Source organism: Magnolia sinica, chromosome 4 (genome assembly GCF_029962835.1).
Source record: "Magnolia sinica isolate HGM2019 chromosome 4, MsV1, whole genome shotgun sequence".
NCBI classification, from domain to species: domain Eukaryota; kingdom Viridiplantae; phylum Streptophyta; class Magnoliopsida; order Magnoliales; family Magnoliaceae; genus Magnolia; species Magnolia sinica.
The window spans coordinates 96,191,358-96,200,302 of record NC_080576.1 but is presented as its reverse complement, the minus strand read 5'-3'; the positions used below and the strand labels follow the sequence as shown (position 1 = coordinate 96,200,302).

The 8,945-nt window shown below is 38.4% G+C and overlaps 1 long non-coding RNA gene and 4 other non-coding genes across 8 annotated transcripts; all 5 read right to left on the bottom strand.

Moving 5' to 3' along the window:
• Window positions 1-455: 455 nt before the first annotated feature.
• On the bottom strand, window positions 456-8,692 carry LOC131243429 (uncharacterized). Of its 4 annotated transcripts, XR_009170053.1 has the most exons (5): window positions 8,529-8,610; window positions 5,700-6,458; window positions 4,667-4,738; window positions 4,289-4,391; window positions 456-2,061 (listed from the first exon to the last, which is right to left on the bottom strand). It is a non-coding gene; the product is annotated as an uncharacterized LOC131243429 (long non-coding RNA). The 4 variants fall into 4 exon arrangements; XR_009170055.1 differs by lacking the exons at window positions 4,289-4,391; window positions 5,700-6,458 and having other exon boundaries at window positions 8,529-8,692; XR_009170052.1 differs by lacking the exon at window positions 5,700-6,458 and having other exon boundaries at window positions 4,289-4,738; window positions 8,529-8,585.
• LOC131244958 (small nucleolar RNA snoR20a) lies at window positions 2,311-2,392 on the bottom strand. The gene has a single exon (XR_009170725.1). It is a non-coding gene; the product is annotated as a small nucleolar RNA snoR20a (small nucleolar RNA).
• On the bottom strand, window positions 2,562-2,643 carry LOC131244957 (small nucleolar RNA snoR20a). Its single transcript, XR_009170724.1, has one exon. It is a non-coding gene; the product is annotated as a small nucleolar RNA snoR20a (small nucleolar RNA).
• LOC131244941 (small nucleolar RNA R38) lies at window positions 5,946-6,028 on the bottom strand. Its single transcript, XR_009170709.1, has one exon. It is a non-coding gene; the product is annotated as a small nucleolar RNA R38 (small nucleolar RNA).
• LOC131244942 (small nucleolar RNA R38) lies at window positions 6,738-6,819 on the bottom strand. The gene has a single exon (XR_009170710.1). It is a non-coding gene; the product is annotated as a small nucleolar RNA R38 (small nucleolar RNA).
• Window positions 8,693-8,945: the final 253 nt, after the last annotated feature.

Here is an 8,945-nt window from a genome sequence, read left to right as displayed (position 1 = left end):
TCATGACATGAAAATTTGGGTCCAGTCCATGCATGCAATTATTGTGGCGGTGATTGACCCCAATTGATATGATCATCTAATAGCAGTGGCCCACCAAAATTATGGGCATTTTCCTGGTTAGTATTAGTAGTGTTCTCTTACTCTTTTATGTGAGATTAGGGTAACTTAAAAACCCTAAATTTCCACCAAAAAGGGGATATCATTACATACTTTAATTGAGACATGAAGATGCTTTTTGATAAATGAAAACCATATATTCCAAAGAAGGTTGGGGCCTAAATCTTTAATATCAAAGCTCTTTGCCAAGGTCTTCACAAAGAAAGTGCCATCATCCACATCACCCATATGAATGACATCATCAAACACAAACAACCAACTACGAGTGTCATGATTTTTAAGAAAGGCCGAATGGTTAAGATGCACACCATATGGACGTAGATGTGTGCAGCTATACGGACATAATTTATCACCTTAAAATAATTGAAAGAGTCTACAGCAATAAATGGGAGAGACCTGATCGTATGTCATAACAATTGAATGAGACCAATATCTTCAGCTAGAAACAAGAATAAACCTCAAACGACTAAAATTCAATGGACCTATATAAATAATTGTAGCCATACAGGGGTTCAGTTCATGGACGAGCACAAGCAATTAGAAACAGAGAATCAACAGTAATCAAAGCACATGTTTGAAGATTCCATATATTGTTGACGATCTAGCACCCTGCAGCAACCCTCGCTTTGTTTGCATTGTTCGACCTTATTGAACCTCACATTGTTTATCGTCAACAATACAGGTCATGCAAAAACCTTACTGCAGGGGTTTTTGTTTGTGACCACCGCACAAAAAGGCCTTTCTTGTGCCATCACTGGCGCCATCAAAACACAATGCCTTTGTTTTTTGTTGACATAATAGAAAGCCCCGTTCCAAAAACCCTAATTATATTTCACTAAAAAAATAATAATAAACGACGGGTCGGCAATCCATGAGGGTGAACATTGTCATCTGTAGCTGCCAGAATTTGCCGAAATCAACATCGTTGCCTATAGCAACTCGCATCATTGACGTCTCTTGCCATAGAACTCTCCATAAAAAAACTTGCTGCCTGCCAACAATAACAGAGAATTTTTTGAAACCATCTCAACAACTCACAGCACCTCTTCCAATCTCAGAAATTGGACTCGTCGTTGCAGTCAAAGCCAGTTGTTCGATCCTCCATTATTGTTGATAATTGAGAAATTGAGGGAATTTAGAAGGTTAAGATTGAGAGATTTATGGCTTGACTATAGAAATTTACATAACAAAAGGGGGACAAAATGCTATTGTTAGGACACCTTGTCCATATAACATGCAACACTTTTCAATGTCATTAGTAGGACACTTCATCCATATAAATTTCGAAGTGTCGTGCCATGGCTATGAGCGTCAAGTGCATGGAAAAATCCTAGAAAATAGATGTCTTCAGGTAACAACGACAACATTGGCACTACCCCTATCCTTTTGAGTTCTGGTCACAACCTAGTCCCTTGAGCTCTATAGAGTCACCCATCTGAGGAAAAAGTGTCGTGATCAAAGTTTTCAAATAATCAAAAGCTACAAAAAAAAATTCCAGCATACCCTCCACCACAGGGTATCCCATCAGAAAAACGAATTTATTATAGAAACATGATCTTGTATCCAAAACATCTTTGAAGTTGCAGGTGTTGAAAGGGACTACTCACAACTGTCTTCAAATCATCCATTCTTTTGTGAAATAGTAACACCACTTGATGATTGGATCGAGCTGAGACATTCATCATTGGCATTGGCCTGGTCTAGATGCTAAAGCCAGAATGCAGGCCTGGCCAAGTTTAGGGGCCCAAACCCTAGCTCTATCGGATCAAGCCGGGCTAGGCAGCCTAGCTCATTACAACCCCCATCTCCAAAACGGTCCATGGTTACTCAAAGTCCAATGGAACTTTCAAAAGTAACATTTTTCCACTTCTTTGTGACACGACATGTAGTGTTTTCGTCACATTTTGCATTTAAGAGAACTTGTTTGGCCAACCAAGCAACAATCTGTATCTCGAAAAAACAATAATGCTCATTCTTAGCCAGAACTGATATAATATCATGAGAAAACATAGTTGGCAGTTACAACACCCGAAAAAATGGAAAAAGATGCACCTGAACTCAATCAGATGAGAAAACACCAACAAGCATAACATCTAATATGTTGACATTTACGTAAACATGGAAAAAGAATTTACATAAATATCATAACCATACATACAAAGACATAATAAAATATTATTAAACATATGCTGAGCCTCAGACCGTCCTAGTAAAGTTATTTCAACATAGTGCAACAATTCAACTTGCACACTCAGTCCACTAAATCATCATTGGCCAAAACAAGTACAAGGAGCACCTGAACTCGATCGGATGAGAAAACGCCAACAAGCATAACACCTAATATGTTGGCAGTTACATCACCCAAAAACATGGAAAAATAAGTTACAAAAATATCATAATCATACATATAAAGACATAATAAAATATTATCAAACATATGTTGAGCCTCAGACCGTCCTAGTAAAGTTATTTCAACATAGTGCAACAATTCAACTTGCACACTCAGTCCACTAAATCATCATTGGCCAAAACAAGTACAGGGAACAACGCTAATGCCTTTCATATTGACTAATAACATCCCTCAAGATTTGCAGGAAACACGGGTTTTCATTTTTGACTATATCCTAAAATGTAAAAAAACAAAGATGAGGAAACAAAGTATAGATGGAACGGTCTGCACAAATCATTATATGTACAGTTTGATAAACAAAGACGAGGAAAACTAATACACCAAATTATCTATCATTGACAGCCAAAGTAGGCCATTCCATGGGTCAAGTTCGGGTAGGGTCCTAGAGTACCTGGACCTGGGCTGATTTGGTTTGGATCTTGCCAAGTCCAAGTCCCGTTTTTTAGGATCCAGACACAGATCCATTTGAGTTCAGATGCACCTTCATTTCGAGTAGGGCCCCAGTTGGGTGCACATCAAATAAGGGCTTTACATGGTCAGGCCCGCCTAAATAGATATATTAGATCGCACACGTGTGACACTTTGACACATTCACTGTGTAAAAAGACTATCTTACATGTGTCATTTAAATAGACCATCTTACATGGATATGGCATAGCGAACCTCATTTCATTGTTGGAATAATTAATAGTACATATTATATCACTATTAAAATTAATTGTACCCAACCTGATTTTAACAAGGTCAAAGATGGTATATTTAATATCACCTTTTGAAAAAAAAAAAAGATGACATACATAATATCACTATTAAAATTAAATAGACCCAAGCCAACTTTAACCAGGTCCAAGATGGCAGGACTGGATCCAAACCAGAGTAGACCCATTTTTTAACCAAAGGTCTAAAATGGTGTACCCATACCTGACCTGATTTATGAACAGGTCCAAAAAAATGGTCCTGACCTTTTAAAACCAGCTTGAGCCCATCAGGTACCAGCAGGTCTAGGTATCCGTTGACAGCCCCCACCCAGCTATTCCAAGGATGTCCAAAAAGTCAACAATGAACGGTTTATGTAACACTCTGGACATTGGCCACAAGAATCAACTGAGAACTAGTTTCCACCAGATTGGACTGAACCATGACATTATCACTGTCATATAATAAAATGCACTCTTATTTTTCAAAATAACAGTTCAATCTAGGAAAACCACTAGTTTGAGTCCAGTTTAAATTGTTTCTGTGATCTTAAATCATCTAATATGAATTATTTCATCCAGTCAGACTGGCCGCATTTCAAAACCTGTTGGACCGTATGCAATGATCCTGTTTTTAAAACATTGCTAATTATAAATGTTGCTTATTGTAGCATGATTTGTCAGCTGCTACATCACCAAAGTACAATGCATATTTATTAAAGAAATCACTAACATAGAGAAGATAATCAAGACGAAATGGAATACAGTCACACGCACAAATGCTGTTTGAGTATTCATCTAAGTAAAGCCTCAGACCGTCCTAGTAGTTGCATTTCCACAGAGTGCAAGTACTAGCACTTGGTCATTCAGTAAGTCATCATTGGCCAGAAACACAAACAAAAGCATCAAAGCAGATTACAGGTAAAGGTAAACACGCGTCCAAGACTGCAGGTGAAAACAACAACATAACCATGTAAAAACAGTTTGAAACATAACCATGTAAAAACAGTTTGAAACCAAAATAATAGCACATACAGATATGTCAGACTTGAAAATCAGCACTTACATTGTAAAATGAAGCAGAGACGAGGATCCAATGAAATCCAGAAACACAAGCTTTGTTTTTTGGAGTTATTGTGCAATATTTGACATTGTGCATATTGGGGAGCCTGAGAATTTAATAAATATCTGGCATTGTGCAAGAAAAAATAAATTTAGCTGTTCTTGAGAAGCATAGGTGACAATCAACAGTTGAATCCAGTGGTGATGGATGACTGACAGCCAAATCTAGTAAGATCATTGGTCAGATATGAGTGATGAAAGTTCAGTTGTCAACACTTCCTCCACGCATACACTAGCAGGCAGGCGTACATATACAAAGACTGGTTCCAGGACTATTACCACACAGATACAGAATTGTTGTAGGAAAGTAGCTTGCGCTTACCAAACCACAGGTAAGCTTTCCAAGAAAAATTGATACGGGAATCCTCTGTGCATGTGTTGCCCTTGCCTAAGGCTTCCCTCCATATAGTTCCAAACAAAATCAGTTGACAAAAGAGTATAATTACAAATAAACAATTTGGAAATAGCTTTTTCAATAAATTGTTGCTTGCATAAACATTATGCAAAGAATGTCTATTGCTCACTTTAAGTCTCAAAGTGTAAAGTATTAAGGCTAGGTGTTAAAAGGAGCTGCTGCGAATTGTGCTTGACACCATGAGAGCAAGCTGCAAAAGGCATGGAATGAAAGATCTTTGTATATCTATTAGAAAAAACCTATTTAAGCTTGTTCAGGAAAAAACAAGAAACCTATTTTAAATTGGTTGAAGCATGAAAAAGCATTGCATTGGAAAGGGAACATTATGATGGATATATACTTCTGGGGGAAAACACTAGTTAAAATGGTTGAAACATTAAAAAAAAAAAGCTGAAAAGGGAACTTTATGAAGGATATACACTGATAATCTAGTGCGTGTTAGAAAGAAAGGAATCTCAAAAGCATGATATTCAAAAATGGTTATGTAACAGCTGTAACCGTTATGGACAGTAACAGTAGCACCCATTAGGTGATACAAGTCTGTAACGCCAGCTTTGAGGGGAAAAATGGCCTATAACAGACCTGTAATGGCCACAATGGTTGTTATGGACAATGATCCGATACAGGCACATTACAGGGCCGCTATGGCCCATATCGTAATGGCCATAAGGCTGGTCGTTATGGCCAGTCGCCGTTATTGAATACCTTGCTCAAGAGGATATATTGACATGATTAAGGCATACAAGGTTATGACGTGTAAGGGGAGGGTCAAAAAGAGCATTGGTAGAGGTTAACATAAAAGATTTGATGACCCATGGTTTAACCGAGGATGTACTCCCTAGTAGAGTCAGATAGTGGAACAGGATTTGTATACCTAACCCCAATTTGCAGGGGTAAGGCTAGATGATGATAATCATTATGATACATTTAAGCAACTCACTTAAAGTGCCTAGCATGAAACATTGTTCAATGACATCAGCTGGGCACAGCAAAAAGGCTATGCATGGTTTGGAGTGTCATGTAGCATTGAGTGCCAAGGTGTCTGAACTCTAAAGTGCCAAGAGAGAGCAGAATGCACGAATCTTGAGGTAACAACCAAAACCTGAGGTTGATATTACAAGATAAGCCAATTAGAGGCTTACAAAATATGACTTATCAAATTGGTTCAAATGAAAGATAAGTACAGCAAAGTGTCAGATTTGAGAAGTATCAGCATTACTGAATCAGACAGGGATAACTGTTCATTTCTCATTCTCATCATTCAAAATGCTGTTCAAGGTAGCAATGGGTCTGGTTGCATAAGATCAATAATAGTAAGTCAACTAGAGGTAAGGAACATAACAAATGGGGGAGAAAAAACATTTTTAAGTAATTCAAAAGATTTTAGAAGAAAAAATTATAAAAAATCACTTAGGGTAATGGATAGGTCTGCCAACATAAAGCCTCCACCTCCCAAGTAAGTACATCCACTGAGGCACATTCAAGATTCACCCTTCCAAATAAATGGTTTAAGGATGCCTCAACATACACATTGGTAGAAATTACCAAATTCATCATTTGCTATAATCGCCATCATGATCTCGTAAAGGTAGAAGTGATGAGGACATCCGAGCACCATACCAGGAGGATGGGTTGAGCCAGTCTCCTTATGGCTAGACGGCCACCATTACATGGGTCAACTTACAGATATCAACCATCCCTGCCACCTGGCTTGGGGACCAATTAGCACATCATGCCAAGACTAAACACAATACCAACTTCAAAAGAAAATCAACTACGACATTTGAAGAGTGTCAGATTTGAGAAAGTTCAGCATTATTAAGTGATAACTGTTGATTTCTCATTCTAATAATTCATAACGCTGTTTTAGGTAAGACAAAGTTTGGTAGCATAAAATCCACAGCATGGTAGCAAACCAATCAGAGGTTCAAAAGATATCAAAACACAGTGCCACATTCAAATGAAAATTAACTACAGCTGAAGTGTCAGATTGAGAAAGATCAGCACCGCTTAATCAGACAGGGATAACTGTATATTTCACATTCTCGTCATTCACAATGCTGTAGAAAATAGTACTTCAAAAGCACAACACATTATCGAAGGAATTTCCAAAATAGAAAGCCAAACAACTTACGGCCTCTTTAGCCAACACATCATCTATACCATTTACCTACCTACCAACATAACCCAAGCAAAGTAAACGGCTAGAGGTATTGCTAGTTATCATTAAAAAGGACCAAACATCACAGTTCAAAATTCTATTTTCACCGAGAAATACTTGAGTTGCGTTTGACAGAAACCACACTGGAAAAATCTTTTCTAGGCTACAGGTTCAAACCATCCATTTGCTGGTACTTTCTGTATAAGCATCAATTTTTCAAGTGATAGATTGAATGGAAAGTATCATATCATCTTACCAATGTAGTTCTAAGATGTAGTTCTTTAGAACCATAAGCCATCCAACATGGGACCCACCAAATGATTGGTTGAGATTTATGTACTCTTTTTCTAAGGGTTCTAGTGATCCGTTTCTTCACACAATTAAGCAAATGGAACAGATCACCAAGCCAGCACAATTGTAAAGGTGGCGTGTAAAGGGTTGATGGAACCAATGGGCAATATAAATTGATAAACATTCACATGCCCTAAATTAATGAAAGCATTCTTCCTGCCCCCATCCCTACCACACACACGCTAGATGTTTTCAAATCTTCAAGGGGTAATTTGGGAGCTTGGAGAGGAATTAGAGAACCAGGGGCGTTTGGAAACTTAGAATTGGATGTAATTGGAATCCTCAAAAACTGGGTTTTTTAATGCCTTTTCCAAAACCCATGAATCATATAGGGGAGAAATTAGAATCCTCTCCAACAATTAGATTTTTACCATTGGAGGGGTTTCCTTAAAAAAGGGTATTCACATACCCTCAACAACATCTCTCTCCCAATATCCTCAGGAATTGAGAGCTTTCATACATGCTCCATTGCATTTCTCTCTCCCTGCCTTGCTCCCCATCGGCAAAAATCTGGCAGAGTATGATGCTTGATACATCCATCGTATTGTCCTAGACAAATATCAAGCGGACCAAAACTCAGGTGGGTCACACCACATGGTGCTAACCTTTTAGACGTCCTAGATGTCATACAAACACAACATACTTGCCCATTAAACTAAAAAAAATTAAAAAAAACTACCACATATGACTACATACATTTTAAAACTCTAGGTGTATACAGAGAGAGGGAGACAGGCATCAGGTCTTCCTATCGAAATTAACATCACGCTACCCAAAATAAATGGGATACATTCATGTGAATAGAGATCGTCATTTGCCTCATCATGAAAAATAACTAAACAATAACATGCGAAATGATCATATACAGCGTCTGGATCTGAACTTTCACATACAACCTTTTCTTTCCCCCCAACGCATATGAACTTTCACATACAGTCCCTTCTTTCCCACCAATGTGTGGGATGCGTATGAGTATCTGATCCGTTCAAAAGGTGGGCCACAGCAGATCCACGTATCGGGTGGGAGACACCAGTGCTCCGAGTCATACCACCAGCTGTCCGTTGATCTTGAGCGTGTCCTCCTGATGTTGTTAATAGATGATCATCATGGGGTGGCCCACCTATTTCACGAATCGGATGTTCAATCAAAGCGATAAATCTCTCAATATTCAGCGCGTGCTCGCAAATCTCCAACCGATTAAAGATGTTTTTCGAGAATGTAGACAAAAACAGAAATAGCGGAAAATCAGAACCATACCTTTTTGGATTCGAGAGAGAAGAAATGAGAGAGAGGCTCTCCCCTCTCTCAATGCTGCTGTTTTGGGTTTTAGGTTTTTGTTGCTCTTTTATAGGCAGAGGAGTAGATGTTAGGGTTTTTTTTTTTCATCTGGATAAAGTATTTCATCCTCGGTCTGAACAGTTTACTCGGGTTTTCGTTCTGTAGCAGTGGGGACATGTTCCGGTGATCATGATCGTTGGTCTGATGGGGAAAGATGCGGATGGGCCATGACACAGATATCTTCTTGATAGAATGATCCTGTCCTTTCAATTTCCTTCTTGAAATATACGGTTATTAAGAGAAGTAGAACTGAAAAACGGGTGCATGATCTACAAGCAGGATTTTCGATTGGGAGATCTATGGGATATATTGGACCCACGATGTTGCAACCAAAAC